This window comes from Amblyomma mixtum, chromosome 8 (genome assembly GCF_055824585.1).
Source record: "Amblyomma mixtum isolate Tamu chromosome 8, ASM5582458v1, whole genome shotgun sequence".
NCBI lineage: Eukaryota > Metazoa > Arthropoda > Arachnida > Ixodida > Ixodidae > Amblyomma > Amblyomma mixtum.
This window is the reverse complement of record NC_143019.1, coordinates 93,571,458-93,588,899: the sequence shown is the minus strand read 5'-3', so window position 1 is coordinate 93,588,899 and position 17,442 is coordinate 93,571,458. Positions and strand designations below refer to the sequence as shown.

At 49.0% G+C, this 17,442-nt stretch overlaps 1 protein-coding gene and 1 pseudogene across 1 annotated transcript in view; one reads left to right on the top strand and one right to left on the bottom strand.

Moving 5' to 3' along the window:
* Positions 1-17,442, bottom strand: part of LOC149333532 (uncharacterized) — a 119,331-nt gene that overhangs the window by 30,557 nt on the left and 71,332 nt on the right. The gene's annotated exons all lie outside the window — the stretch shown is intronic.
* On the top strand, positions 16,220-16,792 carry LOC149333537 (uncharacterized; annotated as a pseudogene).

Here is a 17,442-nt window from a genome sequence, read left to right as displayed (position 1 = left end):
GGCGAAAAAGAACACACATAGAGCTGAAGCATCTTACTTTCGAAGGGGAGCAAATAGAGATGACCACCTACGTGGCCATGCCGGAGGACTGCTGAAAGGGCGTAATCCACGACGTGCCCTTCCACTTCTCGGAGGCGGATATATTGCACCGTCTCAAGACGCACGGCAACCCCCCGGTGCTGGGGGTTCAAAGATTAGGCAAGGAATCGAAGACAGTCCTGATACTGTGGAGTGACAAAAGACCACCAAGAGCAGAAAAATATTTAGAAGCCAATACCAGCCCAGCCCATACAATGGGGCATCATTGACTTGTCACGTGTTAACAGGGAGTTTATAAACAGCCCCGTGTGACACAAACCTTGCATGTGCTATTCTCTTCATGTTGTTAATTATGCTTGAGTTTATGTGTGCATTTAAGCATCTAATATATTTTTTCTCATACCATCCACAGCCTGGCAAGAAGAGACGAGGCTGCAGTTCAGCATTCACAGTCACTTGACGCAGCCACCAACTCAGCTGCTTCTGTTGAGGGCATATGCCGCTCATTTTATATTGACAGCACTGAGGAGGAGCCTGCACTGCCTGATGCGATGGAAGGGGTTGTCCGCTTCGGCATCGATGGAGTTTAATGAGCCAGACTTTCAGCCTGCCCTAAGTGGGCAGCCTGCCTCAAGCAAAATGTCTGCGCCAGGCAAGAACCTTAGCAAGCGTGCTAAAAGAAAGAGGACGAACATAGACGAATTAATGATGTCTACTCTACACGCAAACCGGCAGAGGCTCAGTGACTTGACGACCAGCAGACGATGACGAGTATTTCCTTTTGAGCCTAAAAGGCCTTCTCAGCAAGGTGGATGGTCGCAGAAAAGAGCAGCTTAAGCCGCAAATTCACACTTTGTTAGTTGATGCAGCTTACCCTCAGAATGACGGGTGAATGATTTATGAAATTGTTTCTCATGTCATTTTGAATTTCAGCTTCAACAGCTGAATCATCCGCTGTAAAGTCAGATCGTGTTCAGGTCATGTGAAACATGCAAAAACTGCAATAAGAGACTAATTGCTCATTGGCATCCACCCATGTGCATCCACACGGCTACAGAGCAGAAGTATACAGCTTCCACAGAAATCAATGTGAACTTTCAAACGCAGCTTCACCTGTGCATACTTCACCCACTAAGGCGCACAAGAGCACTGCACAGCAACTGCAATGCAGTATGTGCTCTTTTGTGGCAGGTTTCATTTTAATGCTGCATGCTTAGTTCAGATATGTCATTCTGCACTTGTATTTGGTGTTTCCTAGCCTCAACATCGCGTGCTGAACCTGAAGTAACTGGGCAAATCATTCGTGAGCTGCAGCAGCAACTCCACCTTCGCAGAGTAGGCTACTTTGTTGCACATGCTTGATGAGGTAAGCAGGTGCACAGCTGCTGGCACAGAGGCACACTGCACTGTAGCCCACCTAATATTTCTGCTGCTGTGTGCTTGCAACTAATGGAAGAATAGTGTGGGTGTTTATTCAGGACAGCCTATAGCTTCTGTGTCTCACACTACAGCATAGGCGACCTGAGTATTGCAGGTATCTATCCTATACAGGTAAGATAAAGGTTAACTTCAACGCCTTTCAGCAACAAGTTAATGTTTGGGTAAAGGCAAGGCAATGGAAATATAACTGGTAATGCAATGCATTCTGTACTTTCCGTGTACTCATAGTCCCAAAGTTCACAGGCAACCAAACCAGCGACTGTAGAAGGTGCACCCTTGTCAAAAGCAAGGGTGCCAAAGGGTTTCATTCTGCGCCATGCTGTGCGGCTCGTTAAGCGTCACTAGCATTCCAAATGAGTGGAAAGAGGGAAAAACTGTTGTCTTTGCCACTTCAAAACTTCGCACTTGCACAAATGCTACAGGAACCCAACCAAACTCTCATATACTGTACTCAGCTTTTGTGATGAAGATTAAACACCTTGGGCTCTAGGTTTTTGAGAACGCAGTCCACTCTTGCCATAATGTAGCGATTGCTGCATCCTACCAGTTTTGAGATTTATGAAGGGAGAGAAATTCCTTCAACACTCCCAAGCCTGGCTGAGAGATTGTGGTACGTTCAAGCAATATGATTTTGACCATGCCCTCATGGAAGAAAACCTAGACATCCCTACACTTGGAAGACTGCCAGGGACCACGGCAACTGCTCCGTATCCTTTTGTCAGGGACGAGGCATTCCAGCTGAGAAGACTTCATGCGCTGATACCCCTTGAAGATGAGAAAAGGGTCTTCAACTAGAGATTACTGTTTTTACTCGCATTATGTGAGTGCGAGCATTGTGCGAGCATTATGCTCACGCCTCCCACTGGCTATAAAAAGCTAGAATTTTTTTCCCTCGCATGATCATCACACCCTCAAAATTACTGCCGTGAGAATCGTCTGCGCCAGGGGCTTTAGTCTGAACTGGGTAGTGAGCGCCATCTGTCAAGCGCTACTGAAACTAATTGGCCCGGTTAGGCGCATGCGCTACCAGGCAGCGTGAGCATGCTCTGTTGACTAAGGCTGTTGACCAATTGGCCTGAGTAGAAAGCATTCGGCCAGTTCCGCATGGTTCCACCATTTTGCGGACGACGTTTGTTGAACTCGTTTCGTGCTTGCTATATTTGTCAATGTGCCCTTGGCGCTGCTTCACCATGGGGCGGTATGCAAGCTACACTTGTTTTTAAGTTAAAAGCTGTCAAGTATGCATCAGAGCAGGCAACCCCACTACCAGCAGACATATCAGTGTCAAGTTTTGTGTCTGCTACTGGAGACGGCAGCACAACAAGCTGAAGGCAACTAGTAAGACGCGCTAGGCCTTCCGTGCTCCAAAGAGTGGCAAGTATCCTGGTGTCAAAACAGTACTCTTGGATTACGTCAAGTTTTACGAGCAAATGGACGTGCTGTGTCAATAGAGCTAATATGGAACCAGGCACGCATAAATGCAAGGAAGGAGGGCATCTCGATGCAAGATTTCCAGGCAAGTAACGGCCGGGCCAAACGGTTCATGCGGCGCACTGAACTGTTTATCAGGAGGCAATGACGCTTTGCCAGCAGCTACCTACAGCCTATGAAGAAAAAATCTTGGACTTCCACCGTTTCGTAATACCGATTTGGCAAGAAAAAATCTTGCTCTCGCAGATTGGGAATGCGGACCAGACCCCCCTTAACTTTGATATGCCAAGCAGCACAACAGTGGAGCAGACCAGTATGTGGTCTGTGCACATCAAAACGACAGGTGCCGGAAAGCAAAGATGCATGGTCATGCTAGGAGTGACGGCGGATGGGCGGAAGCTGCCGCCTTATGTAATTTTCAAGCGCAAGACCCTCCCGAAAGGAAAGCTACCCACCAGTGTACACATGTGGGTGCAAGAAAAAGGTTGGATGACTCCGGAACTTATGGTAGACTGGATCAAGACTGTGTGGCACGGCGACCACGAGCACTTCTTTTGCAGCCGCTTCTCGTTCTCGACGGCTCTCACAGTCACCTTCCGGAGTCCGCGCAAAGTTGAGAGGGTTACGCACGGACTTGGGTGGCCTCATGTCAATGCTACAGCCTTTGGACGTATCTTTGAACAAGCCGTTCGAGTATAACGTTCAGAGGCTGCACGCAGAATGGATGGCCAAAGGCCAACATGCTCCAACGCCGGGTGGCAAATTTAAGCGACCATTTGTGGAGCTACTAAGCAGCTAGATATCGGAGGCATGAAGCATGATTGCCGTAGACATGGTCGTGAGAAGCTGCAAGAAAACAGGAATTTTCAATGCCCTGGACACGAGTGAAGACCACTTGGTGTGGGACGAGGATGAAGTTAAGGGAGAAGCCAACGAAGCAGCGACCAGTGATGACAGTGATGACGTGGACTCTGAGTAGAACTATCTATCTAGGACGCTGTACCATCAAACTGGAGTAGTGAAGATGGAGTTGCGAGCTACTAGCCTTAACAAATGAAGTGCATCTGCAGTTTGTGTCAGTGTCGTCTCTACATTTACTATGATGGTAAGCCCTGCTTGAAAGTAATGTTTTGGATATATATACAATAGCTAGCTTGAGAATCCCGATTCACAGCCTATTTGGATTTGCTTTTAGCACTCCAAAACATTTGCTCAAACATTTTCCCCACGTAATTATTGCACCCCCTAACTTTGCGCTCGCGTAAAAAGTGCGAGCATTATGCGAGTAAATACAGTTGGTAGATCAAGGTATGTCCTGGTGCTATGTGCTAAGCCATAACATGTGCTCTGTGTTATGGCTTCATAATGTGCTGGATCTCCTCAGGATAAAACAGTTGGCAGTCAGCGCCCGTCCTGTCTTCAGTGTTATTTCTGTGTTCGATGTCATTTTTTGTGCTGCCCTATTATGATTCATGTTGGACACCACCTGGTCCTGTTCACATTGTCATAAAACACGCCTGGGACGTGAATCATGATGTGATACTAAAGGCCATGTCTAGCTACACTGGCACTAATCAAGCCTCACTCCTTTGAGAAGATGAATTTAGACCTTGCTTTCCAGCTTTTTGGGGATGAAGTTATTAAGGGTCTCTTTGTACACGAGGAACATATTGCATCATTGTACAGGACAGTCCAGCCAACTAAGGATTTTATTAAGCAGTTCAACAAACTTATTCATATCATGACAGCAAAAATGAGCAAGAGATCATTGAGACCCGACAGTCCGAACGCAATATACTTGCAGAAATTTTAAGCATACTTGAATCAGTGGGAGATGCCAGCTGGAGAAGGATTTTTGACACAAAGTATAGCTGCTGGGCTGTGGGTCATAATTAAAAGCACTACTGGCCAGTAACTTCCATGAACTCTCTTGTCTTGCATAATCAGGCAATCAATCAATCCTCAGGGTGTAGCGACCACCCAACGCTATCACGGGCTGAGAGTAAATGTCAACCTATTGCCCTTTTATAACTTTGTAAGGTCACTGAAAGGAGGCAATTGCTCTCCAGCCATTGTTAAATCATTCCTGAGTATAGTAGATGTGCCCAAGGTGACAGGGAAATGTAAGTCAGACCAACTGGACCATTTTCTCGACAATGGAAAGATCGATGAAGCAGAGGGCGTTCTTCAGTCCACTCTTCCAGATAATGATCACGAAGGACATTTTAACAAAAAAAGCAATGCGGCTTTAGTTTGCTATGCTGCTGGCTATGTGGCCAGAAAAAATTGCAAAAAATGGACGCACAAGCTGTACAGCCTAGGTGTGTGTGCCTCAAAAAGAAGTGAGGAAAAACGCTAACTCCTATGCCATGGCTCACTTTGGTATGGTGGGCTTATTTATTCCACTAATGACTCAGCAAAGACTAACAATAGACCCCTTTCAAAAATACGCCACCTGCCGGTGAATTGCAGTTTCGGTTTTGGTTCGAAAGCACGCTGGGAAGACATTCGCCATCATAGGGGAAGCCGCCTGGTAGCCTCTCCGCCGCAGTTACCGCAGCCTGGCTATCGTTGTTCCACTGGTGTGGGCACGCACCACTTGCTAAGCTGCGATTTTGCTGCTACAGTGCTCAGCCACTGTTGGTGCAGAGGCATTGTTTGAATGGAAATGAGTGACACTGCGTATCCGGTGCATTCATGAGAGAGTGACTTGACAAGTTGCCGCAACTTCCGAGTGCACACATTGATGCATATGTATCGCGCTTGACAGCAACCATGAACTCTCAGCGGAAAGCATACAAGCTCGTCATTGAAAGCTACATCGTCATGTCATCTGTGTACTGCGCAACTTAAGTAATCGGACTTCATTTAGGCGTTTAAATGTTGTTAAGAGCCATGGAGTCACAGGCCGCCGGTGTTCATTGTGTCTCTGTTGGCGGTGCGCTGAAGCATTCTAATGGCTTCATTCACGCATTGTGTTGGGGAAGCTATATTTGCAGATTCCAATGGCGGAGGCGCCACCCCCTGGAGGATTGTCGTACCGGCACCGCGCTGCCCACCGGCTGCCAGGGAGCCCGTCCCTAGACTGGTCCAGCCGATTCTGGCCCTTCCCTGCTGTCACCGTGCAGTCTTCAGGTCCTGCTGCTGGTCCGGAATTCCGGGCGCCTCCCCCAAGGCGCACTGTTTCACGTTCGCGCTTAGCATGGTCACGACGGCCGATGACATCGCCGACAGCCTTGAAGCTATCGTCGGCCCGAGAGGGCTTGAGAGCCTCCAACACCAAGGAGGGTTGAAGTTTTGCATCACCATGTCCTCAGCTGTGGCGGCGCAGAAGCTACTAGCGGAGGGAGTGTTCCCCGTGAACGGGACCTCTGTACAAGTGTCCTGTGAGAGACCTTCCATGGTCCACGTGACGGCATTTCGAGTCCCACTGTTTGTCCGGGACGCGGCGCTGGCCTCGGCACTGAGTCCCTACGAGAAAGTGCTCGACATCTTACACTCCACCCTCAAGGAGCGACGCCACGTCAGCAACGACCAACGCCTCATCTGGATGGAGATGCAGCAGGTGGTGCTGAATTTTATTTCAGTCCAGGGCCACCGGGCGATGTTCGATTACAGAGGAGTCCGCAAGGTGTGCTCCCACTATGGCCACGACGAGCATGTCCGCATGCCGCGGTGCGCCCACTGCGACGCACTCGGGTCACGAGACGGCCGGATGCAAGGTGGTGTGGCGTGCCGTCGCTGCTCCGGTGATCACGTGACACCGGCCGGCTGCTCCCGCCCTCCAACGCAGCGGCGGCCGCGTTGGGGGCAGCCCAGAAGAAGCCGAAATCACCTGCTTTGCAGCAGCCATAGGACCTGGTTCCCGCCCCAACGATGGTGCCACCTGCTGTGACCGCACAGTGCCAGGACGCACGGTGCCTTGTTTATGTACCTTCTTTGATCGCATTTTTATCTCAAGGAAAATGCTATTTCATACTTGATGACTTATATTACAGGCCCACTGGGAGCATATTTCCACTATGCAGAAGCCGGCCAATAACAGTGAACCGCTAAAGTTGCACCAAAGCCTACTCGTAGTCACATTTATCGAAATTAATTTGACAAGATGTGAGTAGACATAGCTTTTCATATTTTCAGTAGAAAACCTGAACATGCCATTTACTTCTACAAGGAGGAGATAGAAAGAAGTTACCCAAATGCACAGCCAACAAGAGCTTTTATTGATCTGATGGCCAGGCTTATTGAAGCTATGACATCGAGGTTCTCAGCAGAAGCTGAAAGAAAAAATGTAGCATTGAAACAGGACACAGAAAGATGAGGACAGGACGGGGCTGCACTGTCCTCATCTTTTTGTGCCCTGTTTTCAACGCTACGTTTTTTCGTTCAGATTATGCAAGACCAACTGGCCCCTCAGTGTACTCTGTTAAATCTCAGCAGAAGCCATGAGGTAAATTTTCTGTGCGGTTTTTCTCTCAAAATGCTGCACGATTTTGTTTTTGGCATTTCAGACCGGGCAATAGGAAAGAGGCCACCCTTGATGAAGCGCTTCACTTTCTTAATGGGAGGCTCACGCCAAAGGGCTCATCTTTATTAGTAAGAATACTTCTGAGGGCGTCTATACACTTTACAAAGCACCTGCTAAAGCACCTTTCAGAAAAGGCCGGCTTCAAGTGTATGAAGACCTTGAAACCAAGCCAAGACCGCCTGGAACAATGCTTCGGTGTTGTTAGGCAAACAAGTGGGGCAAATATCATCCTACTCCAGCTCAGTTCATTCTGATCATAAGGTCTGTAATTTTTACTTGGGTTTTACAGACTGTCAGCATGCTTATATATGTAACTGTTGCATGTGGACATCCAGTTCCCCCATTTCGCCCAAAGCACGGTCCCGATGTGTACTGCACTGGCGAGGTAGAGTTCGAATAATAAGGGTTGAGATGTGCGACATGGAGAATGTCGGTGCGTGGTGTAGCAGGTGAGGACTGCAGATGCATTGGTGTGATCCCATACCTCATTGCGGTCGCAGGGCGTATACTTATATTTTAATTTTCAACACTGTACCCCTTCAGCTCCACATGCTTCTTCCATCGATGCTGCAATTTTTTATTCCCCTCAAACAAAAAAAGTGTGGCTCAATGCCCTTGAGTAGACATTTACAGTGGGGGTAACCTCTTTCTTTGACTCATGAAAATTTCTTCCCGCCCAGCTATTTTTTCATCTCTGGAAGTGGGATAGAAGTCATATGGGGCCAAACCCGGAGAATAGAGTGGATGAGGCACAACTCGAAAGCTTAACTCATGGAATTCAGCCATTGCAACACTCGATCTGGGGAGTGGAGCACTGTCTTCATAACGGTAATCTGTAACTTGCCACGTGCTCATAACACGTACGGCCAGTGATTCGTGGAAATATAATGCAGCCTATGTGTGGATTGAAGTGCCAAACGAAGTAAAAGAAACAAATAATTTTTTTGCATGTTTAAAACATGTTTTACTAATTGCCATAGAAATGTAGGAATAAGTTTCTCTGATTTAATTTAGAAATTTCGTTTAGAATTTCGTTTACTGCTTTTTTACTGAAAAGCCTGCTTGTGGTGGCTCATTTTTTCCTCTCACTGAATGTCTTTTGGCACAAGTCACACTGGTAGCGCTTTTTGCCCTTGTGACTGCCGCTAGGCGTCGCAGGTGCAGTTCGGAGTGCCCGTCGGACCACTCTAGACAAGTATGGTCGACACTGAACGCGTTGGCAGTCCTACGACATCGGGGTCTGATAGTCGGAAGTCTGGTGCTTCTCTCATATGTACTTGAGCAGCTGCTGCTGTTTTTTATTACGTTCATGTGCTACCTTAGCATTTGGGCTTAAAGATGCAATTCGCCGTGATAGGTTTGGTCACGGTGGCTGTTGTACGAGTTACTCTTCATCTAATTTCACATTCGCTTCGTAAATACTGAAAGGTCGTCAATGGTGACCTTACAGTTGTAACTGGCAGCTTTCTCAATAAATTTTTTCTTCATCACCTCCATTACAAGCAGTATTATGCCCAGCAGAGTGCATCGGCAAGGCAGTTAAGGTGCCACAGATCTGTCTGACAGAATGGTGACACACTAATAATGAGGATTACACTGATAAGGATTACAGATAACATATTACATGGCAACACAATATGATCACTGCCAGTAGGATTGTGATGTATACTCTGAGCTTCCTCCTTGAAAACTGAGTTTGTCAGCACCGTGACAAGCAGGCTACTTGATACTGAGTAGAGGGATCTCAGGGGCCTATAATATGAGGTCTGTGGATATAACATACTATGATAACAATAAGGCAGTGCCAGTAGGGTAAAGTGTGCACTCTACAACTGCCTCTTCCTCAGCTGCATATTACAAACAGATGCTGGTTGCTGAGCAGGTCTATCTATCAGCATGGCAGCTCAGGAGCCGCTTGGAGAGTTGTCCTTCCCAGAATAATATTGCATTACAATATTTTTAAGAAATGTCTGCTAGGAGGAGAGGTATTACGATACTAAGGGCCGATGGCCTGAGTCACTAGACCTGCTCGTTAGCGCCGTTGTCGTCTTCATGAGCACCTCATCGTCCTCTAATAGTAAAGTCGTCGACAGATCTCTATATAGCGCTCGAACGAAGCACCAGGGAGTGTAGTGACATCATTTACGAGGGATCTAGGGTTTGAAACAAGACCATATCGCAAACTTGCCAAGGATCATGTTTAATTCGTCTTTTAAAGCTATATCGGGTTCGCCAGGGAGCGGCGACTGTAAAGAAATGAACAATGGCCAGGTGTCTAAGCTTCTACAGTCTGGCAAGGAGCCCTAAGGGCAACAATTTGTCGCCGGATGTCCTGGAGTCATTGCTGTCTGTTGAGGAGGTGCTGGCTAAACAGGAAAGCCTGACCGAAGACAGCACGGAGGCTTTGCCAACTGATACCGTGGAAGTGGCTGTAGACAACCACAGCTATGCTGAGCGACACAGCGATGCCCGACTGATTCATTACATTGCAGGCTATGTGGTTAGGAAGCATGTTCTGACAATTCATTGTGAAGCCTGCAGAGCAGCATGTCTCTGTGATAAAGGCAACATTGCCAAAGAACTTCCAGCTGAGGGCAACTAACGGCTGGGGCCTTGGGGGCCTTTCATATCCATCAGTATCATTTTATAATCTTGTCAATGTCCTTGAAAACAAACTTACAGATGAGTTCAGCCGAACATGCTTGCATGACGAAGCTGCGGCAGAGATGCTGCAGTCAATTGGTGATGTGCCAAAAATTGCTTTTGAGCATTCTGCTGCGCTGACAGCATCAGTTGTAGGTTTTTATTGCCTAACAAGAATTCCCCCTTTGCTTAAGGGTATAAATCAGGAGGACAGTGAAAAGAAATGGGAAACATTGAAACCTTGTGTGTTGTAGATCAAATCCTGCAAAAATTTTCCCCCTCATTTGTAAATAAACGATTTCATGGCCAAATGTGTTGCTTCACTGTCTATAATCGTCGGATATTGCTTACATGAGCGCCAAGATCGCATACATGCTACAGGTTCGCAAGTGGTGACAAAGACTGGTTTGTGCGTTCGGGTGCCTTCAACCAATGCGACTGCAGTTTTGAGGCCCTACAGCATGCATGACGACCTGCTCTTCTCACAGTAGTGGCTGCGTGTCGATGGCGGCGCAGTGCGGAGAGTCAGTGCCCGTTAAAGAACCCCAGGTGGTTGAAATTATTCCGAAACCTTCCGCTACGGCGTTAACGGCGTCCCTCACATCCTGGGCAGCGACTCGAAATGAGCACGCACAAAACGCGCTTCAGTCCAGATATGCAATGACACAAACTGAGCATGTGAAGCAGCATATTTCACAGGAATAATGATGTGAGTTGATGAAATATTATTTTCTGGTAAAGATTCATTCCTTGACACAAAAAGAAAACGCGCGACAAGCAAAACGGGGTCATTTCCCATCAGTGCTAAAAATTTAGCTTACGCATTGCACTCATTTTGGCTGCACGCCTTACCATGCCTCTGCCGTCAGCGCCGCCACATGGTATCGGCCCACTATGGAGCCATGCTTTCTCAGCCAGTGTTCACACCTCCCCATTCCAGCCACCTTACAGTGGGCGGCAGTTCGCAAGCGGCGACCAGTGCGGCAACTGTGCGGCGCGCCGGCCAAGTTTTCGCACATATCAGCTCAACAGCAAACACCATTCTAGCAGGCAGCAGCAGCGATGGTGCAGCTCGGGAAGATTGGCGATTTTTTTTAATTTCCTGGCATGCCGTCATTTTGACGCCACAGTCAAGCCCATATGGTGCTGTGACCTCGGTGAACTATGGCCAAACAGGCCTCGCTAAGCTGCCATGTTGTGTTGATGACAAAAGCCTCTGACTGGCTGCTTAAGATGATGGTTGCTGTAGAGCTGAGGGCAACGCGTGCTGGGAAAGCAAAATTTAGTTGTTGTTTTTTCGCTATTCAATTAACCCGGACGAGGAAACGAACCAAGGTATATTATGCAATGAACGGTCAGAATTCCAAATAAACACGTCATGTAAAATTTTCGGAAAACATTTCACGACCCCTTCAAGATGTTCTTGAGAACGATCAGCAGGCAGAGTGTGCAGAACGTCGCGAAAAACTGCGGCATTAACAGAAGTGAGTGCACCGATGACGTGGTCGAACATGGTCATTTGCGTGATATAGTGCTGCCGGATCAAGGCCTCGATTGTGATCAGCACCAGCTCGCCCGGTCAGTTTTCATAAGCAAGCCTGAATGTCTGCGAAGTCAGGGTAGTCGAGGGAAGGAGGAATATCAAGAGTTTTATCTATGCCTCAAAATTTCACCTTGGTGGCCACAAAAGAGAGTGCGGCGGGACACCACTGCCAAGATTTGGCCATCTAGTCTCCCCTGAGGTTGCACCAAGGCAGTCATGCTTCATGCTTCTTTGTATAATGCAAGATGTAAAAACAACCCTAACAAGTAACTGCATTATAACGAGGAATGTGAGCAATAATATGCACCTGCTCGAGATTAAAAATGCAGGGAATTAAGGAAGGTTACCAGGCTGCGAACTCATGTCTCTGTTATGTCCGCGGTTGGCTTGAAGAAACAAGGTGTTTGCGAACACAAGAACTATTTATTATAACTCCACTGAAGCAGTGCGCACTGGCGGCCGCTCATCGGCGCGAACTGAAGTCATCTCCCTGTCCAGACACGGCTGGCCAGTGCAGACAGGAGAGGGCTCGAGTGAAAGGAGGAAGGGGACGTTGTTCACGTGCGCAACACAATCACGCACTGGCTGAGCGGTTCGTTGTAAACCGCGTCTACGCGCTAGACACAACACTTCCTCCCCCCTTAGAAAGCCTAGAAAGCCTGGTAGTGGTCAGGAGGCCGGCGTGCACATGTGGAAGCGCGCTGTAGTACGGCCGTGGCATCAGAACAGGCGCTTGCTGTTTCTGTATTTGGCATACACCTTACGTGTTGGAGCGATGCGTCCTCCGCCAAGATATCCCAAGCCACGGTACCAGGGGCCGAAGGGCTGCTTATTTGGATCGGTGTCGTTTGCGGCGGGGCCTTCAGAAGACGAAGCTGATCAAGGTGTCGGCGGGCAATGCCCCCCTTCACGTGTACGAGCCAGGATTTCTTCCCAATGCTGCGTGATAGATTTGTGTGTGGACTGCGTGAAGAGTCCTTGCAACAGCGCCTGTTCGCGGAGAAGGACCTGACGTTTACGAAAGCCTATGACATTGTCTTGCGAACGGAAAGTGCGGGGCAGCAGCAGCGACAAATGCGGTGATCTATCGAGCCAGTGCACCAGACAAGCCATTCAAACAACCAGAGCCACAACATGAAGGCAAGTTCGAAAAAACTTCCAAAGGTCCAGTGCTGTTGGCACTGTGACAAACAGCATAATCCGCAGACGTGCCGCTTTCAAGCAACTACATGCAACTTTTGCCACAAGCGTGGTCATATCGAGAAATCTTGTATAACAAAAAAGAAGCAGGGTAAATCAGCCCAGTCAAGCAATCATAACGTAGATGCTTCTGAAGTCGCAGCACAAATTGAGAAGCAAGGGTTTAAATCACCTCCGTCAGCACTGAACGACCTAAACACCGCCGCCAACATCGGCACGCGTCAGAAAATAATGGCCTGCTTGGCCATCCACAAGAAACTGATCCAGTTCAAAGATGACTCCGGAGCTGCATGCACCCTTATCAGCGAGGACACTTTTCGAACGTGACCGGAGCATGCACCACGACTACGAGACGACGGCATGTACCTCAAGACGTAGCCAGGTCAGAGCCTGCCGCTACTGGGTAGTGCCGAGGTCGACGTTGTGTGCAGCAGGAAGAAATGCAAGCTGCCACTCTTGATTGTTAAAAGCAGTGGATCCAGCCTCCTGGGAAGGAACTGGTTTGACGCACTTGGGATCACCACTGGCGGCGTCCACCAGACTGGAATGAAGTCAGTGGTGGGATGCCTTCAAGAGAAGTACAAGACAGTCTTCTCCGGGAGTCGTCCCTGGACCGTCGAGGAGTGCGGATGTTCCCTGGGACTCCTCTCGCGAAGTATTCGCGCCTGCCGACGTTACCGTCGTGCTTCAGCCCTCGCCGCGCCCGGCCCCACCTCGTGCCTGCCCTTTGGTCGAGCTCGAGGAACCCCGCGCGCGTCCAGTGCCGTCCGGTACCCTCCCGCCCCTACTAGGGCTTCTCCACCAGCCGTCGGTCGCTTAGGTCAGGGAGGCCTCAAGTAGGCCTCCCTACCCGTCGGCCGCTCCGGCGGCCGCGTAGTCTACCCCTACCGGGACAGCCTCACCGGGCCGCCGTCGTGAGCTACAGCGGCGGCAGCCCCTTCCTCCCATGGATACTCCCAGCAGCTGGCACAGCGGACACCGATGGCGGTGGCCTGCCCACCTCATCAAGGACTGCTGCGCCAAACTTGGATGTGAGAGCGGACTACCTGCTGCCCTCTGCCATCCCCACGTGCACTAGTGCGCGCGGGCCCTCATCGCGCCGCTCAACATGGCGGTTTCCAGCGACACCAACCAGCTGCGCCTCTGGTGCGGCTTACAGCGGACTACCCAGGATACTGTGCAGTGCTCCTGCTAAAGCCCGCTGGCCTTCGTGGTGCTAGCATCCCAGTGCCACTGCTGTGTACACAGACCCCTACGCGCCAGCAGAAACGCCGGTTTACAGCATCCCCCGCGCGCTGCTACCTCGGAGCGGTTACCTGCGGTCATCTCCTGCTGTCGCGACGACCAACCATCGTGACAGCGTCCTGCTGACAGCCCCGGCTGCCATGCAGTCCTTGCTGGCCCCTGGCTAGCCTTCCAGCTGGTCGGAGGCCATGCTGCTCGCCTCCAGCAAGCCCCCAACGTGCGCGCGCCACTCCCAGCGTGCTGCGACAACCTGGATACGAGGTGCCCTGGATTTCGGCAAGCTTGGTGACGACGGCGACTGCAAATCCCCCTCCCCTTACCCCTCCCATCTGACAGGCAAGGAAAACGTTGCCTGTCAGCTTGCCGAAGAAAGGGAAAGAACATCTGCCTTCTGTATTGAGCGATTCAAGGACTCTGGTGAAGACATTATGTTTTATATTGGATTACCGGGGTACAAGTATTTCACTGGTCTTCTGCATTTCCTGAACATTTTGCGTGCAGACATTGAGGGGGGGGGACAAAACTTCCAAGGGTCGCAAGTGGAAGTCGACCATAGAGAATGAACTGTTCTTGGTTCTTGTGAGACTGCGCCTTGGGTTGTTTGAAGCTGACTTGGCTTAGAGATTTAATGCATCACAACCTACAGTCTCTAGAATATGTACCACCTGGTTGAACGTTATGTATGACAAGTTATGTCAGATACCTCTCTGTGGGCACCACAAGTAGTAGTAGATGCAACAATGCCACCTGAATGTGCTGAGAAGTACGCATCTACTTAATATGCGTTATTTTGAAAATTTTCAATTTTTTGTGTTTGCTCCTTTTATTATCTTTAAACATCCTACTTTAATGCAGCGAAGTATGAAACCATGATATGTACGAGAAGTTAGTTAAAAATGCATTTAAATGAGCCGCGATGACCAAAAAAAGTCGCGCGTGCTGCCCACTTTTGGCCATTTTTGAGCTGCCGCCGATCAGGGCAGCGGCGCCGGCCGCCATTGCAGTCACTTGCAAAAAGTAGTCTAAGCCTTCTTCTTTCGACAGGCACATCCGTCAGTTTCGTATTTTCACGGAAAACTATGAAGCAAACGCTTTTTTCCCATGTCTTCTGAACGCTCCTGATGTCACGTGACATGACGCGAACCCGAGGCTGCCATTAGTAGTCTCCGTGCAGTGGAGCCACCCCAGCAGTTTCGTATCCACTCGCATTCATCGCCTCGCACGACTATTCAGCGTTTGTTTTCATTATTGGAAGTTTTTCCATGATGGATAACGCGAAGAAGCGTAACTTTTGCCTCCGCAAGAGACGAACCGCATGCCCATACAAGAGTAAGCGCAAGCAGAAGCGAAGGAGAGCCACGAACGAGGTGGACGCTGCAGGCCTCCTACACCAGCAGAATGGCAGCACGCCTTCCAGCGCTGCAAAGTCAAGCACATGTGATTCTATCAGTGACGCTTTCGATTTCGTGAGCACATCAGAGAAAAAGTTGGCAGCGTTCCAAGATGACGAGATAGCGGAGAGCAGAACCGGGGCAAGCGTCGTTATCTACGAAGTTGAAGTGCTGACCCGTCTCGTTAGCAGTGCCATGTGCAGGAAGTGCGAACTCGCCGTGATTGAGGACGAAAACAACCGGAAAGGCCTTGCTTCTCTTTTGGAGCTCAGGAGTACAAATGGTGCATGGCCGGCAGCAGCAATTTCTGCTGTGTATAAGCTGCGACGTACTGATGCTGGCAGCTGTGAAGGCAGCGACACGGAGCGGTACAGTGGAAGCCCCCGCATCAATAGAGTGTTTTAGCAGAGCGTATTTGTGTCTCCGCAATGCTCACAGTTCCCGCTCACCCTAACCGGAGCGTTGGCCATAACATTTCTTTTTAGCTGAGTGGGCATGATGCGAACTGCACAAACAGCCCCTGGCGTTGAAATGTGAAACTAGACAAAAGAGAAAAAGAATAGCTTTATTTTCCATCGCACTACAAAAGCATATTTTTGCACGTAAACATTTTATAACATGTAAGGTGAAATGCATATGTTGTTTTTGAGCAGACATTTTTTTATTTCTGTTATCAAGCACAGTTGCGAGCCAACGCCAGTTCAGAAAGTAGTCATGATGAGGTGAACCTCCTGTTCGTTCCTCTGTTGTCTTGTGCGCGATACGCGCAGCGTTTGTCTTGTAACGGTAGCTAGTTCTTTTCTTGCGTGGTATTTAGCCAGCAACATGACACAAATTAGTGTGCTGCAAGACCCAGTCTTGTTGACTCAGCTCACCTGGCACGAAATTGATGACCTTTTAGTGATGGAATTGTTTTCTGTGACTCAGCGAGATCCGCTTTCGGCGACCGGGTATCTGAGTATCGATGCTATGGAGAATGGACTTTTCCGGTCATATTTTTGCTTCGAAAAAGCTGATATTAGAAGACTGAAAAGTTCTCTGCTCGTTCCCGACGTCATCTCGACGCCGCTAAGAGTGGTCATCCCCGGAGATGAAGCCCTATGCATCACTTTGCGTCGCCTGTCATACCCAAACAGGCTCTGCGAATTAGAGCAGCATTTCGGCCGGCACTACTCAGTGATTTCGTTGGTGACCAGCAGTGTGCTCGAATACATAGAGGACAACTTCGTTCACCTCCTAAAAGACGTGAACAATCACAGCTAGCCTGATTTGCCTACAATTGAAGCGTTCTCCCACGTAAGGAATCCATTCGAATTTCTTAAACCACCATAACAGACATTTACTTGGCAGGCTGTGCATTTGATAGGGGCTCCCCTCCACAACTGTGGGGGGTTCATAGACGGAACCGCCTGAGCTATCAGCAGGCCGTCAACTAGCCAAAAGCTTTTCTTCTGTGGACACAAACGCATGCACGCTGTGAAATATCAGTCCATCATGTGTCCGAACGGCATCATAAGCCAGCTCAGCGGGCCATTCTTCGGTAGCCGGCACGACGCTGGTGAGTTCCTTGTTCAGCTTTTTTGGCATGGCTTGAGCACAACTGACTTTTGTAGAGGAAGGAAACAGTGAGTTAACCCGCTTACTTATTTACATGTCTTCTCAGGTATCCTGCGGAAAAGCAAGATGTACGAAAAACTGCAAAAGCTAGTCCAAGGGCACAGCTACTGCTTGTATGGGGACCCTGCTTACCCATTGAGGCCACTGTTGTTAAAGCCCTATGGTGGAGTGAGGATAACAGCATGGCAGGAATCACTTCAGAGGAGACGTGGGTCAAAAAATGGCAATTTTCAGTAAAAAAATCACTTTTTTGTTTTTGACTGCTTTAGTAAACTTGAACATTCCTCTTTCATGTATGCAAAAATCAGACCCATAAGTGATCTGGAAATTATCGAAAACCCCTGTTAAAGTACACGCGGTGGCTA